At 34.3% G+C, this 16145-nt stretch overlaps 1 protein-coding gene across 2 annotated transcripts in view; it reads right to left on the reverse strand.

Annotated features, from left to right (window-relative positions):
* ITPR2 (inositol 1,4,5-trisphosphate receptor type 2) overlaps positions 1-16145 on the reverse strand; it is a 435712-nt gene that overhangs the window by 399689 nt on the left and 19878 nt on the right. The window contains exon 1 of one of the 2 annotated variants that reach the window (XM_033117019.1): positions 14548-14602. The exons of the other annotated variant lie outside the window; for it this stretch is intronic. The gene's annotated coding sequence lies outside the window, so the exon portion shown is untranslated. Of the gene's footprint in view, positions 1-14547; positions 14603-16145 lie in introns of those variants that run through there. 2 annotated transcript variants of the gene reach the window in all.

A 16145-nucleotide genomic window follows, 5' to 3' on the forward strand; every position in this document is an offset into this window, starting at 1 on the left:
ACAGTAGATACTAAATAAGTATTTGTTATATGAATAAATGAATCAATGAATAAATAAGACTTGCTTCCCAAATAAATTTCCCTGTTGGGTTCCAGTCCTTTTTTCTGTCCTTTTTTCTGGACTATACAAATTAAATCTTCTATTTCTGGGATGAACAAGACTATTGCTCTCCAATCCTTTCTCATTTGGATATTAACCAAGGAGCTCAACATCTTTTCATATACCCAAATGTCAACATGCCCCTTAAATGTGATCCCAGAGACTATCCACTGGAGTCCCAATGTGCCGCCAGTTCTCCTCAAACATAGGAGGTGCCAATAATTATTAATTGAATGAATAAGTGACTTTTTGAATCATTGGCTAAATGAATAATGTTACTTTTGGTAGATCACATAAACAGTAAAAATAACTACAACCAACAAATGGTTGCCTAATAGTAGATGGAAGAAAGGGTCAGAAATATTCTCCATCCAGATGTGTCTCAGAAAATTACCCAAAATGTCAAATCCTAAAAAGGGCCAAGATAGTCTGTTCTAAATAACAATATTGTAATAGTACTTTTCAACCCAATACATCAATATACTTTTTAATGGGCTGCATTTATTTTTCTCACGTCTAAATCGGAAAACTAAACAGGCGATTATAGCACTAGCCTAAAATTCTCAATATTTCACTGAAACTCAACTATCATAAAACCTGTAATCCTTCCTATCTATCTTTTCTTCATAAGGTCATAGCTGTAAATTATTTGTGCATTTTATAAGGAAAAAAATCATTCAACTATTAGACCGCCAAGGTATCTATTACCAGATCTCAGTTGCTACTTTGAATGATTTTATACATAAGTATGAATCAAAAATATGAGTCATAGTTTAATTGGATATGTAGATATACCCCCTAGAGAAATCTTGCAAACATGAATCTGGAGACGTGTACAAGAGTGTTTGAGACAACACTGTTCATGACAGCCAAAAAAATGAAAAACCCAAATGTCATCAATAGCAGCATAAATAATGACTAAATGAATAATTTCATACAGTGATAACTATTTAAAAAGTGAGTAAGTTGCAGCTTCATGCAACAACATTAAAAATCTCAAAAACATAAAGTTGAGCTAAAAAAAACAAAGCAAGTCCCCCAAACAAATAATTGCTATTTAATTCCATTTATGTTGGAAATAGGCAAAACTAAATAGCATATAATTTAGGAATACACATGGGGTATAAATAAATTATTGTATACAAATACCTGGATATCAGACTTCTAAATAGATTTTCAAAAAAAAGTAAATTATTCCTTGGTCTTCATTCCCTTATTGTTCCACCAATTGCAAAGAAAATGCCACATAATAGGTAAAATATGTTAGGGATAGCTTTCTCCTTATGAAGCTATAAGTGGTATTTCTACCTTGAATACTTTGTAAAATAAGAGTATTATTTTCCTGGTATTTGCTTACCACAAATATATCTGACCCTTGTACCATTAAGTGATATAGTTCATTTCTAACACTGAAACACATTTAAATACAGTGAATTTAGGAGGAAAAAGAAGGTGGGTAAACTACAATGGACATTATTAAAAACTTTAAGCAAGAAAGACGATTATGATTGTGTCCAAGTTCATGATCATGATGGAAATGCCTTTAGAGTACTTTCAGAACTCTATCACAAATATAATAATTATCCCCAACTCTGGGATTCTTGCTCCAATGGCCACATGAATCTCCCCCTTACATATAACTTCTGGCTTCTTACCTAAACTGTCCCTCCTCCCCACAACGCCCACCACCCACGCATTCAACTTCTTCATTCACCTTCATTTAGAAGTAGTACTGAAATAGAGGGGAAAAAACAAATTCGAATCCTTGCTCGGTCTGCCACGCCATATGTTTATGTTAGTCACTTTTCTTCTCTGTGCCTAATTTTTTAAATGGGTCAGTTGTGATCTCCCAGTGCCTTCTATTTCTGTGGTTACTCATTTCTCTGATCCTGTTTTGTAATTAGAGTTGGCTTGTAGTATCATCCTTCAATAACAGATTCTGACATTTATAATACGAGGGGTGCCAAAAATTGTATACAAGTGGACACTTTGGTCAACGTTGCTCAAGCAGTAATCAGAAGTGTCTGGAAGCTGATGGTAACTACTTTGAGCACCTCTTGCAACTGCAGAAGTCAAACGTGTCTTGTATTCATCTTTTGTTATCTGTATATATTGAGTATTACAATTTTAATACAGTTTTCCTTTCTTAAAATATATATACATTTTTTGGCACCCTCTGTATATTATACACTGTAGTTTGAAAGTTTAATTGTTTGGTACTGATTTTTTTTTCACTTTATGAGTTATTTTATCATTCCAAGCAAAATATTAGTATTTGATTTTGTTCCATTCATTCACCACACTTTTAGAGCACTGGATTTTAAATCTTAAGCTCTTGCCATTTAGTAATATGGACATTGTTGGTTTTCTTTACTTAGCAATACTCGAGTTGCCCAAATAAGGAGCCAACCTCAAGGCATGTAGACTCTTGCTTGCAGGCCAATTAATTTGTCTCATAATTCAGAGTAACTTAACAAGAAATACTAGGTTCTACAAATGTGCACCAACATACCTTATACCTGACAGGTCCTATGGATACATCTCTGCACAAAGCCATAGAGAATTCAAATCAAGCAAAAATTTCCCTTTGTTTGCCTGCTTTGATTTTGCAAAACTTTCTGCCAAAAAGTGTCCTAACTTGTAAATCCAAAACAGATGCAATATACCAAATCTTCATAGCTGTACATATTTTGCCTGCCTATAAAAACCAGAAGGGTTAAATTCACTTTTGTTTGCCATTTGAAACGTGAGGTTTTTAAAAGTTAAAACAACAAAATTTAACATTATATTCTCCTTTTAGATGTCTTATTTCAATAATATTTTTTACTAACACCAATATTTTAAGCTGCAATACCTATTAAAAGGATGTTTAAGTCCATATGTAAGTTTTTCGATCATGTACAAGTTTGTTGCTACTATCATCTCTCAAATGGATTACTTGAAAAGTTGAAACTGTGCTTGCTCTTAGGTATTTAAAATGTTTCCAGTTATTTTTCCATGACAGATAAAATCAGTTTAAATCACATTTAAATCATACCATAAACTCTAAATTATTAAGTGTTACTATATGGAAACCCCTAAAAATTCTGGATGAATCCTTATGTCTAATTTTTTTGATTAGTGTCATCACCTAGAGCAAATAACATGAAGATCTTTAAAAAAAAAAAATAGGGTACCCTGTGGACTACAAAATGCATGCTGTTGCTCACTTATTAACCTTTTCAAAATCACTGCAAGAAGTCATCATCTTGTGAAACAATTATCTTCAGAGTATGGATGCTGATGAAACTAGTGGGAAAGAAACTGAAAGAGTTACACATTGCCTTTCAAAGAGAAACATTAATATCTGACCATGATTTCAGAAAGGATTTGTCCATATATTTTGAAAGCTTAAAGCCTACATACAACCGAAGAAAGAAATCATGAATTTTTCTTCTCGGATCTAATAACTGCCTTTCCTTAATCCTCTCTACCCTTTCTCCTGAACCTCTTTGCACCCAGTACTATTGCCCGTCAATTTGGGCAGCATTTTCTCCTAACCTGTCCATTACTGTTCTCGTGAAAGTAAAGCATTTACAAAGTGCCTTTCTCAGAATAATGAATGGGTCTCTATACCAGTTGAAATCAATTGTTTAGTGATGGCTGAGTTGACTTTACCCTGTTTCCCCGAAAATAAGACCTAGCCAGACAATCAGCTCTAATGCGTCTTTTGGAGAAAAAATTAATACAAGACCCAGTCTTATATTATGTTATGTAAGACCTGGTCTTATATTATAATAAAACAAGACCAGGTCTTACATTAATTTTGCTCCAAAAGATGCATTAGAGCTGATTGTTCAGCTAGGACTCATTTTCGGGGAAACGGTACTACCAATTCTCAATCATCTGCAAAGAGCTAGAAAATCATTGGCACTGGAAAAGGTGACTCAATACGCAAAGTTCTGGTCCAGATGTTTACTATTTCCATACTGTCATTCCTGAGTTTTCACCACCTGCTTGGCACCAATTTGGAGATGCTGTCAGGAAAAAGGACATAAAATGGGAAACTCACCTAGTGACACTCTTATTCCAAGTACAGACACCTCCTTTTCCCCATATTTCTGCATGTTTTAGGTCACTCTTTCACACTTTCACAGTTGTCTTTTTTTTTAATTTTGTCCAGAGATTATAGTTGTTATACTGCAGATTAAATTCAAGCAATAGAGCTCAAATATTTTCAAAATTCCTGATACGACAAGCTGCTATGCATGCATCAGCAAAAACAACATCAAACAGATATTAGAAGTATCAATTAAAAATATAACTTTTATGGATGTTTACAGACATGAAAGTTTTTGTTTTATTTTAAGAGCAAAGCATAATAAGAGCCTATCAAAAATGGCCAAATGGATTCAACAAAGTATTTGCAGAAGTGAAAAGTAACCTACTTATTTGGTAAATTAGACACAGGTAATTAATTAGACACAGGTTAATTAGACACAGGAAATTAATAAACTGGAAGACAGATCTTAATAAATTACTCAAAATGAAATGGAGGATAAGAAGAATAGAGAAAATATGAAAGAAGGGTTAAAAAATATTAAAGGGTAAGATGAGGTTACCATGCCCATCTAATTAGCATCCTGGAAGGAGAGAAAAGAGAGAATGGAAGAAAGGCAATTTTTTTAAAGCAGAAACTTCTTTATTACTATAGTCATAAAAAATAAGTAATCTCGTATTTTCCTTTTTGGATAATTTTTTACCTTTACCCCTCAGTCTTGACAAAAAAGGATTGTGGGTTGTGTTGACACAAATATATGTAATGAGTTCCTTTTAGAGAGATTTTCTGTGACCTGGTTGTGCTGAACCTCAAGATTAGTCATCTGCAGAGGTATCAAAGAGCAGATTCAGGTCTCAGTGGTTATCCTGAGGGTATCAGAAGGCTCCCATTGCAAGTCTTGGTACAAGGCATTAGTGTTCTGGATTTTCCCTTCTTCACTTCCCATAATGACCAGACTTCAATAAATCCTCTGACCCCCTACTTCTGGAAGGTCTTTGTAGCTATTTCTTTGTAAATTTCAGTACCAAATCTCACTGCTGTTAACAAGACATTTCAAAGCATTCTTTCCCTCTTTCCATTTGACATTATCATTGACACTAGATCCCTTAATTCACCAATATAGCTGGGCATCATTGCACTATTGGACACATTTCCCTCTTTCCAAGGCATGCACATTCAATGATTATGAAAGTTTCATTATTGCTACTTAGTTTATACATAAGATATTTTATGATCCCAGTTAATAAAAGATATCAGTATAGAACAGGAATAATGGAAGCATTCTATCATGACGGATCCTTCTAATTGTGAGAGTTAATGCTTCCATATTTTACCAGTCATCACAGAAAACATGAAAATCAGAGCCTGGAAGAGGACTTCCAGAGACTGGAAATACTGACTGGGCCTTGAGGGGATTGAGCCGAACTGCTGTGCTAACCCTACGATTTTGATCAACATATAGAAGTGGTGTCATGCTTTGAGAAGGGAGACAGTATTTGAAAAGAAGCAGTATATAATGACTGAGAATTTCCAGAGCTAATGAAAGATATGACTCCACAAATACAGAAAACCCAATGTAATGGGCTGCCAACTTCTCAAATTCTACAAGCCAGAGATAGGAGAATCAATTCTACAAATGCTGAGTGAAAATTTAGCTGTCAAGTTAAAATTGTGTACCCAGCAAAATTAACTTTTAGGAACAAGGTTAATATTAAAATATTTTTAGATAAATAATAACTAAGAGTTTACCACTAACAGCTTTTACTATATTTCAGGTAGAAGGAAAACTACCTTAATAGAAAAATATGAGTTCTGAGAAGAAACAGAGAGAGAAAAACTGTGACAACGTGAATTAATCTAAACTCTGAGTATAAAAGACTAATAATGACTAACGTGAGTTTAAAAAAGCACAGCACCAAAATACTAGACAACTGCATATAAGTAGAAAGGAAGTGATCTGAGTTAAATAGACCCATGGTTCTAATCTGAACAGGAACAAGTTAAAATATCATCAATTAACTTTATATTTTGAGTATATATATTATAATTTTAAAAGAAATTACTGAAACAACAGAAACAGAGTACATAAATATGAAACCAGTAAAGAGGGAGGAACAGATAAGATCAAAAATAAGTTAAAATTCAATTGATCCAAAAAGAAGAAAAAAGGAAAAATTATGATTAATATAAGGCATAAAGAGGGTAGAAAAAAGTCAGTAATAATCATAATAAATTTAATTTTAACTAATTTAAGAGATTTTTTTTTAAAATAGATTTTCAGATTCGATAAAAAATCCAGCCATATGTTACTTATATGAGTCATACCTAGAACACAAGAATAGAAAAACACATCACAGAGAAATACTAATCAAAAGAAAGCTCTGGCAGCAGTGATAGTGTACAAAAAATAGACTTTAAGTGGGGGGAAGCAATATTCAAGATAAACAGGACCATTATGTTAGAAGTGCTTTGGTTCTCTAAGAAAATATAACAATTCTAAATTTATAAGTAATAGCCTTATATATAAAACAAAATTTATAGAACTACAGGGAGAAATGAACGGACATTATCATATTGGGAGATTTTGACACATTTCTCAATTACTGATAGGGCAAACAGACAAAATTTAGTAAAGATACTTGCTTTGAAACATCATTAATAAACCTGATCTAAAGGACATATGCAAAATATATAACTTCTCGTGAAAATATATGACACTCAACAACTGGAGAAAATATTTTCTTTTTGAGCATATATGGAACAGTAATATACCAGGTCCCTCAATTTTATGGTTTTAATATCCCTACGACATCTCTAAAATGTAGTCTAATTTTACAGGCTTTTAAAAATATATATTATTCTCTTGGCTCATAATGAAGGTATGTTTGGCTAAAAGCCCCATACCCATCCATCATCCATGGGTTTAGGGTCTCCTTCTATGATCTCACTGTATTTAACATGCATCCTTTCAAGCTGTTATTTAATGTGTTATATCTCCAGCTACATGTCTCTAATAAACAGCTCCTTAGGGACTGCAGCAATATATTTTTAAGCACTGTGACTGGGATGTAGTCAGTGCACAAAAAATAACTGTTGAATGAATGAATTTATACGCTAATGGACGACAGAGGTAAAGCAAACAGATTGCAAGACAAAATGAGGTTGACAATGATATAGCAGGAAGATCATAGAGAAGGAAAGATGAAGTATGTTATAATGATACAACTGTTCATCCTTGGCTTATCCCCTCAGCAAACCATAAAGGAACATTTAAGTACATATTCTAGAAGTGGATGGGTAAAACAGACCTCAAAAAATAATCTAATCAGAAGAGTTCCTAAACAGAACAGAAGTTAGCCAAAAACATTTCTTTCCTTTGAAATCGTCAGAGCACAAAGTGATTGGTGATTAGTTTTATAGCTGGTGGAAGGACCTGCCTCCTCCACGTTCCTTTAGTATGCTATCCTCTTCAAAAAGAAATGACTATGAAAACCAACTACCACTTCCTGGCTAATCATACATAAAAGAGAAACATACTTAGGAGGAAATAGTTGGCAAAAGAAGTTCCCTGGCAAGAAAAACTTCTGGCAACGATAGACCAATTTCCACAATCATTACAACATGAGAAACTAGATTTTTTTCCCAGAAAGTTGCCGAGAATAAAAGTTACCTTGTTAAAGCTACAAGCAGATGACACTTGTTTCTGAGTCAACCAAGAACTGGGCCATTTCTAAGAACTGCCAGAAAAGGAAAGCAATGAAAAACTAAAAAAAAAAACTCTAAAAAAAACAACAGAAACAAAACAAAACAAAAAAAAAACTTCCCATTCTCACATAATTCCTTCAGAAACACAGCTTCCAATATTGAATTAACAGTGGCTAAATGTGAATAGATACGGTTTAAAAAAAAAAAAAAACACCGATGTCATTCTAAAGTCACACCTATAATTAGTATGGATGGAATCAATGGGCATAAAAAAGCCATTTCTGTGCACAAAGAAAAAAATTCCAGACTTATTTATGTTACTGGCAAGGGTCTGATTGTGACTGAAATGATAGATATACCCTCTTGTAGAGTGTTTCAATTAAAGAACAGAGACCTCTCTCTCTGGGATGGAGTGAATTGAATGAATTCTTACCCAAAAATAATGAAGTGACCCATGGGACCTTTGTGAAAGCAGAGCCGACTGAGGGTAAAATCAAAGGTAAAGAAAAGCAAGCAGAATAGTCTGGTGGCTAAAAAGAGCTACACGTGTGTTAAATTAAATTATTTCCCTTGCTTCCAGGTTGGACAAAAATTTTCTGAAACGCCTAGAGGCTCTTAAAGTAGAATTTGTAATTAATCCTACATAATGTATTTATCTCTAAATATGCCTAGTAAATATCTCTAAATATGCCCAGTTCTAATCCGTAATCCTTCAGACAGCGATCATCATAACCACAAGTAAAAGTTCCCAAAGAAAGATATTGGATTCTGCTAGAATAGGGCAAAAACAGGGCAATATAAATTTAACAAAATATTTTTCCTTTTAAGATTCTAGTATCACAATTGTGACTATTCCATAATAAACGTGTGATGTTGGCAAGTTATCTCTCTCAACTAACCATAAAATTGAGATAACACTAGCAGTAACTTCAGAGGACTGGTCTGAAAATTAACTGATTTGATAATGCAAAATTCCCAGTATGAAGTTAACATTCAATAAAGGTTAGCCATCATCATCAGTATCTATTATAAATGCCCAGCACAAAGTAAATACCAAATAATGATGATTAGCTATCATCATTTGCATCACTATTATTTATTCTTAACATTAATAGTTGAAAAATGTTCACCAGTAAGGTAATCACATCAGAAAAAACTGAAGCTAAATCTCTTCATCAGGAAATTCATTCATTCCAGATATTTACTGAGCAGCTACTATGTGCCAGGCTTGTTCTAAGAGCAAACAAAACCAAGACTCTTGCAGGAAGGAGACAAGTAACAAGCAATAAACATAATAAATCTATAAATTACATAGTGCGCTAAGGGATAAATGCCATAGAAAAAAGGGAAACATAAAACATGATAAAAGACTTACAGGAGGTGAAGGAGATATCTAGGAGAACTGCATTCCAGTCAGAGGGAACAGCCAGTGCAAAGTGGGAACATATGTGGCAAGTTTGAGGACCTACAAGGAAGCCAGTGTGGCAGAGGGGAGTGAGTAAGAAGGTGAGCGATTGGAAAGGAGACCAGAAGCGTCAAGGAATGGGAGGAGCCAGATCCTAAAAGGCCTCCTACATAACCGTAGAGACTGGCTTTTACTCTGAGTGAGATTAAGATAGGAGCCACTGGAAGGTTTGGAGCAGAGAAAAGTCAGCATGATCTGGCTCATTTGTAGAAAGATCTGAGCTGAGAATAGATTGGTGGGCATGAGGAAAATAGAAGTACAGCCCACTTCAGAGACTAGCACCGTAATTCAGGTGAGAAGAGCGAGGGTCCATAAATGTGTTTCATACAAACTGTCAATATCCTAACTAAGGAGAATAGCAGGACAGTTCAGAAGAGGTATAAATAGCTATTGTCTCTTTAAGGGCTATTATATTGGTTTGGGGGTAGAATTTTACATATTTATATTCACCACATAGTATTATGGCAATTATTATTGTAGCAATATGGTTTTTACCATAAATAAGGTGCAGTTAAGTACATCAGAGTCAAAAAACTAGACAGTGTCTGGCACAGAGAAAACACTTCATAATCACTTATTTAATTCATTAATTCAGTAAGTTAATTTATAAAACCTCTTGGTAAAAAAAACTGTTATTGAAACATGATTTTTAATAGAAAAAAATGGCACACCTGCTGCTCATGAAGCACATTGTTAAACATTATTTTACAATCATGTGCCACTTAACAATGGGGATACATTCTGAGAAATGCATCATGAGGCTATTTTATTGCCGTGCAAACATCACAGAGAGATCTTCCACCAACCTAGATGGTCGAGCCTACCACACCAAGGCTGTGTGTATAGCCTATTGCTCCTCGGCTACAAGTCTGTACCTCATGTTACTGTACTGAGCACTGTGGGCAATTTGAATATGATAAATATTTGTGTATCTAAACATATCTACACATAGACAAGGTAGAGTAAAAATATGAGAGATAAAAATGTGATCCACCTGTAGAGGGCACTTACCATGAATGGAGCCTGCAGGATTAGGAGCTGCTCTGGGTGAGTCAGTGAGTGAGCGGTGAGTGAATGTGAAGGCCCAGGACAGGACTGTACATGACGGTAGACTTTATAAACACTGTACACTTAGGCTTCACTAAATTGATAAAAACATATTTTTATTTCTTCAATAATAGATTAACCTTAGCTTACGTTAACATTTTTACTTTATAAACTTTTTAATTTTTTTTTTTTAACTTTTTGACTCTTTTGTAAGAACAGTCAGTTTACAACACAAACATGCTGGGTAGCTGTCCAAAAATATTTTCTTCCTTTATGTCCTTATTCTATAAGCGTTTTTCTATTGTTGAATTTTTTTCTTACTCTTGAAACATTTTTGTTAAACACTAAGCACAAACACACACACTAACCTCGGCGGACACAGCGTCAGCATCATCAGTCTCACCTCCCTGGCTTGTCCCCCTGGAAGGTCTTCAGGGCAATGACACGCACAGAGCTGTCACCTCTTATGACAGCAATGCCTTCTTCTGGAATACCTCCTGAAGGATCTGCCTGAAGCTCTTCTTCATGGGGGTGTTACTCTTTTCAGAAATATGTCCATGGTTGTTTGCTCGGTTTGTCCCTAGTTTTCATCATAGATTTGCTTGTAAGCAGATAATGAACCATGAGCATTCCTCTATATTAATGAAAACCTTTCAGGGCTGGGATCCATGTTTTCAAACTTTTTAATGAGCTTATGGAGATCTGCAAAAGCTTCTATCCCCTTCACCATGAATTTTCTTGAGGGTTCTTGTTCTGTTTCTTTTCCAGCTGTTTCGTTTTCTCTTGCCTCTTCTTCAGCTATGCGTTCCTGTTCTAGTTCATTAGTCAATTCTTCAGGAACCACATCTGGAAGCTCCTCAGTTTCACCCTCACCCACACCAACTTAAAGTTGTTCGCCATTTCAACAACAGCCTTGTTGATTTTTACAACCTTTGAGTTACGATGTCGCAACGGCTACAATGTCACTAGGCAATAGGAATTTTTCAGCTCCATTATAATCTTATGGGACCACTGTCATATATGCATACATGCAGTCTGTCATTGATCAAAATGCCATTCTTTAGTGCATGACTGTATATGTGAAAGAAACCTTGGACATACATTACTTTTTATTTTCAAGGGAGAGGGTCTATCTCCCTCTAAGATCAAGCGCTGTGAGGTAAAGTGTAGGCCTAGAATTGCCAGGAACCATTTTTCCCCACTATGGATGGAAAATATCTGCCACAGAATAGAGCCTACGAGAAGGAAAGAAGTGAAGAAAGAAACAAAATCCTGGTCTCATCAACTGAACCCTAGTTCGAGCTGTACCAAGAACACAATCTTGGACTTCCCAGTAATGCAAACCAAAAAGCTTCTTTTTCAGTTAAACTGGCTGGGTTTCTGTTCCTTGCAAAAAAAGTAAGTGAAGGTCACATAGCGAGTAAAGAACTGATAAAGTATAAGCAACCAGAAAATCCAGACTAGCCACATACCAATAAATTATATATGTTCATTTTGTCATGGATTCATTCATTCAACAAACATTCGTTTTGTGCTGATTATGAGCCAGGCACTGTCCTAGGCACTGGGGAAACAGCAGAATACAGGACAGACCAAACCCACGCCTTACATTTTCATTTTAAGAGCCACTATTTATTGTTAGCTTGAGTACACCTAAGCTTGGGTCCAAGGAGTGGACTTCAGGGAGCCTTGAACACCCTCAAATATATGTAAAATCTTATGTTTGTGTGTATTCATGGGAAGTTGCAACATAAAGTTTCTCCTAGTCTCAAAGGGACATATGACCCCAAAAAAGATTAAGAAAAATTTAGAGCATAAGCATACCTTAGGATCAAGATGTGTTGAAGTTCTTATGCAAATTCTCATATCTTAACAGCACAGTTTTGCTCAAAGAAGACACACTTGGGTGGAAGTAGGGCAATTGGGTAAGGGGGTCAAATACATGGCAACAGTAAGAAACTAGACTTTGGGTGGTGAGCACACAATAGAGCATACAAATATCAAATTATAATGTTCTATACATGAAATTTATATAATGTTATTAACCAATGTTACCTCAATAAATTTAATAGAAAAAAAACACACTCTATTCAATAGGCATTTCACAGAAATTTCACTCTCGTTTAAAATATATTATAAGACTAACTCATTTAATAATTCCTTTTTCTAAAATCTAACAGCTAATAACTGGTTGCCTTAACCGCTAATAAGCTAGAGAGCATCTCAAATGTTAGCTCTATAATTAAGGGACATGTGGAAAAAGAGGACAAAATAGATACTCTCCTCTAGATCACATATTGTCATCTTCCTAAGACGCTGTTTGTGGCCAACATATAGCTTGATAATTTTTTTTTAATTGATGAAAAGCAAAAGAATTGCATATATCTCTTCCAAAGGAGGATCCCCCCCATTAGGTTTTAAAGGGCCCAGTTTACAAATATTGGTATCATCAATAGCCACTTTTTTTTTCTTTTCCCTTAGCAAGTCAATTGGAATTTGGAAGTCACCATGTTATAATTTAATACAACAAAAGAGCAGTCAAGTTGCAACAATCAAAATGTCAATAACTCTAGAAAGTCACGGTAAAAATTAATATTATAGAAGCTTCTCTTGAAGTTATGTGCTTCATCTTTAGAATTTTAAATGAGAAAAAATAATTTCATAAAGACAAGATCAAGAAAGGTATCATCTGCATTCTGCCCTTCATTTGAATGGATGGAAATATCTCAGTCCCTATTTTCTGACTCTTTTCAAAGCATAGATACAGCCTATCTATGTTTCACACTTACATTTCCTGGACCCAAACGGAAAGGTAACTACTTTCATCTACAAAATGGTTTTCTCCTAAATTGATACTGATCAGATTCCTATCTGGCAAAAGAAAAAGAAAGAAAGAAAGAAAGAAAGAAAAAGAAAAGAAAGAAAGAGAAAAAGAAACTAGGGTCTCTGCTTTCCCTTACTCAAAAAAGGTCTTCCAGATATGTTTAAACAGCAGCTGATTCATGATAATTATTTTCTCACCAAAACTTCCTCTAAAAATGTGACTTGGTGGCTTTCATTTTGGCTGTTCCTACTTCTCGGCTACCAAAAGCAGATTCCTTTTCAAGGCAAAAGAACTTATCTCTCAACCCCCTGCCATCTTTAGGAATGAAACTGAAGACCAAGTAATCAATTGTAAACAATGACTTTTTTTTATCCTACCCAAATAATTCACTGATTCCTAATCATAACCATGCTGCACTCGTCTCTGAAAGATATCGCCCTAGCGATAGGCAATCTCGTTTGACATTTTGGTAAGATTTTTCCCAATTCCCTCCAGGATGGTATGACTCTCTTACCTCCTGGAGAGATGAGAGAAAAACAATGTCACCAGCAGCCATTTTGTCCCATGAATAAAACCAGCTACTATTTTCCAGTAGTACATGATCTCATTCTTTATCTATCTACATCTGTTTTTCTGATTCTTGCCCTTTTATAATATCAAGCTTTAAAAAGATTTTGAATAAAACTTATCCACAATATTTTTTAAACTGTATTTTTGAGCAACTGTTTTTAGGGTCTAATCATCTTACCAAACTGATGATTTCCAACCAGACTTGTAATCAAGAAGAAAAAAACCTCCACAATTACTCTATCTTATTGTACAAACTATAATGACCAAACGTAGATGTGGTAATATACGCATTCTCTCCCAATTTGTACCAATGCAACTTTCAGTTTTTTAAACTTCTTTTTGTTTTGCACACGTAAGTCAGCATACCATTCATAATAACAAATTACATGGAAAAAATACATCCATTAGGAAACAAACAATTCTTTAACTATACGTTGTTTCTGGGTTGTATGCTAAGGGCTTTGTCATTAAAGGGCCACATCCATGCAGGACTATGGCATCTGCTATCAGCTTAAGTAGAAATTACCCTAAATCATAAAAAATTAAAAACCTTCATGAGATCACTTGGCCCTTGCTTTTGTCCTGTCTGAAGAACGTCTGTGAAAGGTACATGATTCATTCTGGGCTGAGATTTAGTATTACCAATAGAAACACCCTGTTCCTTTTTTACTTTCCTCTCTCGAAGTACCGTAGGATAGTCCCTACAGTAAATAGTTTCCAAAAATCCTTATAGTTTTTCTCCCCCACAGTGTCCTATATTTCAATGTGAAAGTAGTGAAATGGCATCTCTTTAGTTACCTGCTTTATTCAATATTCCAAACCACTGAATCCTCTCATTGCCACTTTCCGTGTGTCCACTGTTTTCAATTCCTCCCTTCTCCTCAGTGCAGCACCACAGGGATGTTCAGTCCTCCCTTCCTTTCACACACCAATCAAAAGCCTCTTCCCTGATTGTGGAAAATCGAAATTCCAAGAACTTGGCAGTACATGAGCTGTTACTAGGCAAGACTCAGAAGCATGCCAAATGTGGCCTAAAGAATTGCTAAGTAGCTAAAAGTTTTCTTTAAAGAGTTTGGAATTTAAAAACAGGAAAAAAAAAATAAAAAGATGTCATAGGAAATGTTTTATGTTCCCTCATTTAGTGCTACATTTCCTTTAATTTATGGATTTCTTGATTTAGACACATAATTGTGCTTAGTATTTCACCCTTTAAATTTCCCTGAACACTGGAATTCAAAAATGCAGCTTTACCAGATTTTTTTAACAATGAACAAGTCTTAATGTTTCATTCTCTCTCATGCTTCAAATTAAAAAAAAAAAAAAAGCAATAGCAATAACGTAGGCTATCTTAACGACACTCCAAATATCACGCTGATATGCTGAATTGTAATCAGATGATGTCTGGAGTGCAGGTTTAAAGCCACTGCCTAAAACAAGATTTTTAATTATGTATATGACTAAAATAAATTATTTCTCTTTTCAAAATATGTTCCTTCATCAACAACACAAAACAAAATCAAGAAAATACTGGATTGTGTAACTAATTCAACATTTTCTTTTTATTAGCATCACTGCAGAAGAAGAATCATTCTTGCTTTTATAATTATAGAAAATCTGGAATAATTAGCCATTAATATTAAAATGTGTGATATGATTCAACTCTTGCTAATAAATAGGTTTAGGTGACCTCCTTATGATTTTATCATTTAAAAAAACACTAATTTTTAAAATATCTAGCACAGACCAGTATAGCTTTCCAAATATTCACACAGGTATAACATCATATTCACAAAGGACTTCTGATGAACAAAAGTAATATTAGTACTCCTCATTTAAAGATGGGGAACTGAATTCAGAGATTAAATGATTTGTCTAAGTTCTCAGAACCTCTTCGGGGTAGAACAGAATTCAAACCTAAGCAATTAAATAACTATTTCCAAAATCCATATTGCCTTTAAAAACTCATTATCAAACACCTGTTTATTCAATGGCTTGATTTCAACCTTGAAATTAAATACGATTTCTAGATAGTCATATCATAACCTGCCAATGTCGTCAACAGTTCAAGATGGATTGAGTTTTAAACATTTAAGATAGGAGCAAAAAACAAACAAAAACATGAATTAAAGATACTGACCCTTAGAGTTACAAAAACTTTACTGTGGCTTTTCTAAAAGGTTACACAAAGATCCCATTTCAAATATTACATATTAATTAGAAATTATAATTCATATCTAGGTCTGGCACAAAATATGTTTGTTTTACTGGGGGAATATTTAAATAAAAGCATTTTAGCTTTTAATTATTTTTTAAGATTTAAATTAATGACTTTTTAAGATTTTCAAGATTTAAATTAATGATTTTTAATTTAAAAATTTGTATTTTAAATTCTGCTT

The sequence above is a fragment of the Rhinolophus ferrumequinum genome, chromosome 10, assembly GCF_004115265.2.
Source record: "Rhinolophus ferrumequinum isolate MPI-CBG mRhiFer1 chromosome 10, mRhiFer1_v1.p, whole genome shotgun sequence".
Classification (NCBI taxonomy): Eukaryota; Metazoa; Chordata; class Mammalia; order Chiroptera; family Rhinolophidae; genus Rhinolophus; species Rhinolophus ferrumequinum.